Source organism: Diadema antillarum, unplaced genomic scaffold, assembly GCF_040938485.1.
Source record: "Diadema antillarum isolate AM-2024a unplaced genomic scaffold, OU_Dant_1.0 seq00000819_RagTag, whole genome shotgun sequence".
In the NCBI taxonomy this organism is placed as follows: domain Eukaryota; kingdom Metazoa; phylum Echinodermata; class Echinoidea; order Diadematoida; family Diadematidae; genus Diadema; species Diadema antillarum.
The window spans coordinates 1,295,308-1,302,611 of NW_027271696.1; the positions used below are offsets into that span (position 1 = coordinate 1,295,308).

At 36.5% G+C, this 7,304-nt stretch overlaps 1 long non-coding RNA gene across 1 annotated transcript; it reads right to left on the reverse strand.

The window, feature by feature from the left end:
* Positions 1 to 1,558: 1,558 nt before the first annotated feature.
* Positions 1,559 to 5,800, reverse strand: LOC139739799 (uncharacterized). The gene is made up of 4 exons (XR_011711529.1): positions 5,731 to 5,800; positions 3,683 to 3,860; positions 2,861 to 2,973; positions 1,559 to 1,683 (listed from the first exon to the last, which is right to left on the reverse strand). It is a non-coding gene; the product is annotated as an uncharacterized lncRNA (long non-coding RNA).
* Positions 5,801 to 7,304: the final 1,504 nt, after the last annotated feature.

Consider the following 7,304-nt stretch of genomic DNA (forward strand, 5'->3'; position numbering starts at 1 on the left):
GGGCCAATCCTGTTTCTGAAAGAGCACTCTCAGTTTTAAAATGATGTACAACTGAATTCAGATGGACTCTCCTATGTATTTGAATATTAGAAAGAAAGCACACACTCTGCAAAAGCATAGCTAGCAAATAGGTTCTGAAGTATGTGGTCTATCTTACCTAGCTATGTTCTGTGCAATAAATGGGACAAAAACCAGGATATAAAACTCTAGAGCAACAATAATGAAGGAATTATCAGATAAAGTTGAAATTGAACATGCCAATTATGTGAACACAAAATAGAAAAGCAGACAGAAAACAATCAAGATGTTGTTAGGTTCTGTAACATTACTCATGTCATTTGCAGCAAGTGCATAAAATTTGAAAATCTATCATGTGTGTAGGTCTAGCGACAATAGACCTATTCTTATTTTCCAAATGATGTCCTGAAAGACATAATATTCGCACTCCATTTTAGGAATTTTTGTTGTGCAAGAAGCTTTTGTCATAAGGATCTATTACAAAATCACCATGACATTTGCATTCATGACTTTCATTACAGTGCTTCAGGTACATGTCAGATCCTCACATCTAATGCAGCCACCCCCCCCCCCCCAAAAAAAAAATGTATACATTGCATACCATTAATTTTTGAAGGATTGAATCCACAGCGGTCAAAACCAACATATGTTATATTCAACCTGTCTGCATCACCTTTGGTAAGCTCCATGCCTTGAGAATCTATATGAAAGAAAATAGAAAGAAAGGACAAAAGAAATAGAATATGGAAAAATAAACAATACTGGTTACATACTGAAATATTGTGACATGCAAATCACATCCCCTCACCCTGACATTATACAGAGTGGGTACATGTGGGTGTACAGTTGAATGAATACACACACGACTACCACACATATCATTACACAGAGCTGCTTGTCAGCAATTTCATATACAGTATATTAGCAACAGTTTAACAGCATCAAGGAAAAAAAAAAACAAAGAAAATCGTCTGGGTTGTCATACACAAGAATTAGTGTATCAGATTCTTCCTGATGAACAAAAAAGGTGTGACACAGACTCAAAATGAAAATGTGATTGTGACTTAAAACACTCATCTGACATAATGTCATTCATTCATGTCAGTAGAGACTTATTTGACTTTTTTTTTAGAAAGGATTGTAATTTATGTCAGGCAAGCTGGGAATTCCAAAATAAACAGAAAGATGATTCAATGGGTTATGCAACAAGTCAGCTGCATTGCTATGTCAGTGCATTAATCAACTCTTGTGAGCTGTACTGAATTCCCAATTGTGGCTGATATAGACATAAACATTAAATCAACTCCCAACTGGGGTGTATGAATGCACCAATTTCTTCATTTCTCGTGTGGAACAGTTCACATATAGAGGTGACATTGTTTGTCCACCAAGTCTACAATAATTCCTAAAATAAGAAAGACCGAATTACCTGTAACTGATATGTCATCAACAGAGGTTGCCTTTTTTCAACTGTTACTCAAGTTGTTTATTTTGTAAAATCTTTATACTTTCAAGCTTAATTTGAGAAATGCATACCTGTGTTCTGTCGTAGATAAGATGCTGCTATACAGTTCGTAGTCCAATTGCAGTCTGACTCTGACCTGGGTGAAGTTCAGCTGCAGTTGTCAGTCCCAAGGGCTTGGTGAGGTTCAGCTCTCTTCAGGCCTTTGGGTGTGCAAATATAAGAACAGTTAAATACCATACAAACAGAAACATCGGATGCACAAATGGGATAGTTGGAAAATATTTGAGATGACTGTACATCTTTATTAAAACAAGCAATAACAACAAAATGTTCATTAATGAATATCAATTTTGTAAGATATATTATGTGAACGACAAGTTGTAATTGCCAGTTTTCAAAGTTTGAATCACTATGTAATGAGCCCCTGTTAACAAATTGTAAGAGTATGAGGTAATTTTAGTAATGAATGAGAGGGGAAATTGATAACAAGCATTCACTTTATTCAGTTGGCAGCAGAATTATGAACCCCCCTTGCATTATGGACACTATGGCAAAATAAATAACATTACAATTACTAAATCATATACAAATGGTGAACAGATAGTTTATGACAAATGCCTACCTGATCAATAATCTTTGATTTGCATATAGTTAGAAACTTTGATCATTCATGCATGAAGAGATAAGGTCAAATGAGTGCATTATGGTCATTTCAGACCTTTCTGTGATCACTGAAGCATGACATGATATGGTCTGATGATAACGATTAATTTCTTTTGTTCTTATGGAATTTTAAATAGTATCTTGCCATTCTATACATAACTCTTAGCATTTCATTGGGTTATATTCATTTTGACATGACTTAAACTTTGAATTATCAATATCATGGCTTAACCTCTGTACAAACTCTATGGTGGCAACTTTCACTAGAAATTAGTTCAGTTACATATTTTTGTACAATGAAAAATGCCAATTGAAATATTAAGAATCCTACATCAAATTCCATCATATTGTGTCACCTATCAAAAGATTGAGTGAAACCATATTCAACGAAGCATTTCAGTGATCACTGAAAGGACTGAAAATGACCATAAATGTGCCCACTGGACCATATCTCTTTATACATGAATGATCAAAGTTTGTAACTATATGCAAATCAAAGGCTACTGATCTGTTTTTTACTTGTAGCAAACTATCTGATCACCACTTGTATGATTTAGAAATAATCTCAGTTATAATGTAATTCATTATGCCAGAGTGTCCAACATGCAAGAGAGGGGTTGAATAATTTTGCTGCCAAGTGTAGATGATCAAGATAACATGATTTCTCAACTTGCTTCAATAGCTAAAATAGCTAAAAATAATCATTTAACACACCAGATGAAGATGGTGGAATATCCATGACACTGTCACTTGACTTTTCCATTTGCATCTTGCCCCCAGTCCTTAACTCTGAAGTGGATGAAGTTCACATGTTGTCTGGTCCTTGGCTGTTTGGAGTTTATTCAATATACAAGAACAGTTTACATCTTACAAACAAAACAATAGTGCAGGACATGGGACATTAGAAAGTATGTTAGAGATGGGTGCTTTGCCTTTGCTATAACAAGCTATAGCAATCAAATTGAAAAGCCCTACCATTGATTTTGAAACACTAAATTCACTAGTATCTACTGATCCATAAGCTGTAAATAGGACTTTTCACAGTTTAAAATGATTAGCTATGTCGAATATTCTTGTTTCAAACATTGTAAGAGCATGAGGTTGTTTTGATACTAGAAAAGGGAGAGGGTAAATAAACAATCATAGTAGGGCCTACAATATTAAGATAACGTGACTGCTAAAGTTTGTTTCAGGAGCTTGATACATGTAGACATGCAGGTACCCCCCCCCCTTCCATGAATTATCTCTTTTCAATTGGATCAGTATGTAATATTCTACAGATAGTGAAATAAAAAAAAAATGCAAAAAACAGTTGTTTCTAGAAGGGTCACTATTCACTGGATAAGAATGTTTGTTTTCAATTACCAAGATGGACATTACAGCAAACATTGTTTTCAATATTTCCTGTCTAACACTATTCAACTAAAAATCCAGAGACAATTTGATGTCCAAATGTAAATAATGTTGCAATTGTAGTATTTGAAAATATACAGATATGTTGTCTGCTAAAATAGTATTATAAGCTAAAATACTTGCATTCTGTTGAAGGTGACCATGCTGGTAGATAAGTCTCGACGAAGTTCAGTAGCAGTCTAGCTGTGGAGAAGATGGAAGTTCAGCAGTTTGGTTTTGTGTTCAGTGAAGTTCAGCAACTGACTCTGGGCTTTATGAGATGCAGAAGTCTGATTGTAGCAGTCTGACTGATGTTCCATATCTAACATTATAATTAAAAATGTGAATACAAAATAGAAAGTGTGTTTTCAAACTGTTGTTTGATTATACAAGATTTTACACACAATATCTAGAATCTGCATGAAATTTGAAATCAGTTCACATGTTTTTGCAGTTTAAATATATAAAGGACCTTATATTATTATTTTTTGGGGGGATGATTAAAAGACATACTACTAGTATTTGAGTTGTCTCAATTCAACATGTGTAAGCCTATAGTTTGGGGTATTATGACATCTTGAGGTTCTAGATCTTGTTGATAGGCATCCACGTTGCAAGGTCTACATCTACCTAAGATCTGGTAGGACCAGCTGTACTGTGGCTTCACATTCGGGTTGATCACAGTTACAGCCTGAGATGCAGCCACAGTCTGACTCTGATCATCAACTGTTGTCTTGTCATCATCATCAATTAAATTGGTAAAAGAAGTTGTGTAAGCGATACTAGCATCGGAGTATGGACCTATAGAATCTACTAACTGCCTAGATAGATAGTGCCACTATTTAGAAGACCTATTAACTTCCTTACTGATGAGTGATAGGCCTACTTATGTTATGATAATATGTTTAAGAATACCAAGGCTATAAAAGGGTCTAGTCTGGTTATACTTTTGGTATACACTGGTTAAGTAGTATCTAGGTCAGTAGGTGCTACTCGGGATCACTATACCACTGGATTCTAGATCTATAGACACCTGGTAGTATAGCAGTAGAATTCTAGAGGTTCCATGCCAATGAATTTAGGTAAACATCATTCTCTATCTTATTGTGACACATGCATTGCGATTACAGTGCTGTATGCATTTAGAATTGTGGAAGATATCTTTCAAGTCTGAACCAAGATCTGAACCATGGTTTCCAATTCATATTCTGTGTAGACCTGGATCTACGTACTACTACTAGGCCCTACTACTACTACTAGATCTAGTTAGTCTAATCACTGTCGGACTCTCCAGATAGTACTACCTGCCCTAACCCCAGGGCACTCCCTGTTATTGTTGTACGAAGTGCTTCGCGTTCGGGCTGGTCGCTGTTATTATAACCCCTAACCCCTAGTATTTTACAAGTTTTTGTTGTAGACCTATAGTAACGTTAGATAGTAACATTAGGACTTGTAAACGTGACAATGACACAGGTAACGTACAGCTGGTTCTCTGAAATGCTAACGCTATAAGTTCACGTTAGGGCCTAAAAAACATTAGGCTTAGGCTAGGCCCATAATTCTGTTGGACAAAATAACCTAGATTTTCTAGACTGAAAAAAAAACAGATTTTTCCTGTCGATTTGACACAAAACGGAAAATTTGTATCACTTCTGAATACTATCCACACAGCTAGTGACAGTGTAATTATTCAATGTTAGACACGTCTTCAAAAATATAGGCCTAAAAATATTAATAATAAAATGCAGACCAATTCTTATGAAATTTCCGGTTTCTTCTTCGCTCCCTTCACTATTCAGGCCTTGGTAAGTTACCTGCAATTGACCCACACATGAACAAATCGGGCAATTGCTCTCATGAAATATCTGCACGCTAAATATATCATAAAAATCAACCCACAAACATTTCACTATTTAATACTTGTAGAAGTTGTAGTAGTAGACCCTATGCCCTACCATGCTAAGTAACAAACTACCTATTGTAAACTCAGCTGGCCATTTGGTCATTCAAACAAACGGCGATGTGCCTACGTGGGACTATTGTGATAACGCTACTACCGGTAAGATTAGATCTACATCTAGCTAGCCCTTGGAGAATTGTAGACGATTCGAACAAAAATATATCCAAATAATATCACATTATGAATCCACATGCATTACTCTTCAATTGTAGACAGCTTTAAATATACTCACTAATAGAAATATGTACTGGTAGCGGTGTAGAATGCAACTTAGCCTCTAGAATCCTGCCTCCGTCGTAGATCTGTTGCCTCTGCGCTGTATACACTGTGTGTATACGTGCTATGTCTATGTAGCGAGTGCTCAACGCATGTACTAAGGGAGAAAAAGTTAATGATATGCTAATGATATGTTAATTAGTATTACCCTCGAACATGACGATTGAAAAAATTAAAGTCTCTCCTAGCCTAGGAGAGACTTCGTGAAATGGTTTTCACTTCTCCGTGAAAGTCTCTCCTAGCTTAGGAGCGGCTTGGCCATTCTAAGATTTATGTGATAGCTTTTATGTGATAGCTTCATGAAACGGACCCCCGGTGGTAGTAACCCACTTTAGGTGTTGCATGTAATGTGACTTTTCTTGGGGATGTAATGACAGCTCGAAACGCGGGTAGGAGAAACTTCTGGCTTTGGAACTAGACCGAAAAGTCGGGTAAGCAAACGCGGAAAAAACTGGGAGAGAGAGAAAAAAAAAATTAGGTACACAAAGAAATAAAACGCTCTATCGATATCGAGACACAGATCTTTAACATATCAATTCTTTTTATGTACCCGGAAATAACTGGATACTCCTTACAGCCAGCGGAGATTGAACAGTGTTTATTGAACACAGATTAGCGACGCACTAACCAACATCAACGGGATGTACGTATAGTAGGGTGTGGCAAGAGATATCAGGAAGAAAGTAGAATCCGTCTCCGAATCAGATGTTAATACATCTGATCCCGGTCGAAAGGTACGGCACGTTCATTCTCGTACGTACTATACAACATATCTCTCTCACTGTTTTACGTACATAAATATAAAGTGAGCTGTATGTTCAGTATTTCATTTGTAAGAAATTGATCTCAGATTCAAATCTTCGTAGAATTATCTAATCTAAATAAATTGTCACCACAGCAAAAGGTGAAGAAGGTATCAAATTATCACAACAGGCAAGACAACAGGACGATCAAACTGCTCTCTACGTTCAGACTGGCAGAGTCGCTTGGAATATTAAATGTTCCGGAAGTCGTGTGCTTGGTCTCAGCTAAGCAAGGATAGTAAAATTTGACGGGTCGGATTATTATTAAACACAGGTTCCGTAACCCGCTTTCTAGGAGAACGATATTAAATCTGACTGCTCTGATATAGACAGCGACACAAACCACACCCCCTCCCCCCCCCCAAAAAAAAATAAATAAATAAAATAAAAATAAAAATAAAAATCGGCTTTTTATCACACTTGCGCAAAAAAACAACCAGACAACAAAAGTTAATGTCATTCTATTGCAAATGCAAATCTGCTACAATACAAGTACCTGTAGTTAATGATTTTTGTTTTCGCCAGTCGATTTCTATGCAGATAACAAATCATGTATAATTTTGTGTGTGTGTGTCTTGAGTCTTTTGTACATGTTTGTGGTTTAAGGGACAAGACCAGTACAAGGGTGCAGGGGTGCAGGAAGATAATTGGGGTGGGGGAAGTAGGGTGGAGTAGGAGGAAGGGAGGAGGGTCTATATACGTGTACAAAGTGTACATGTAGAATGAT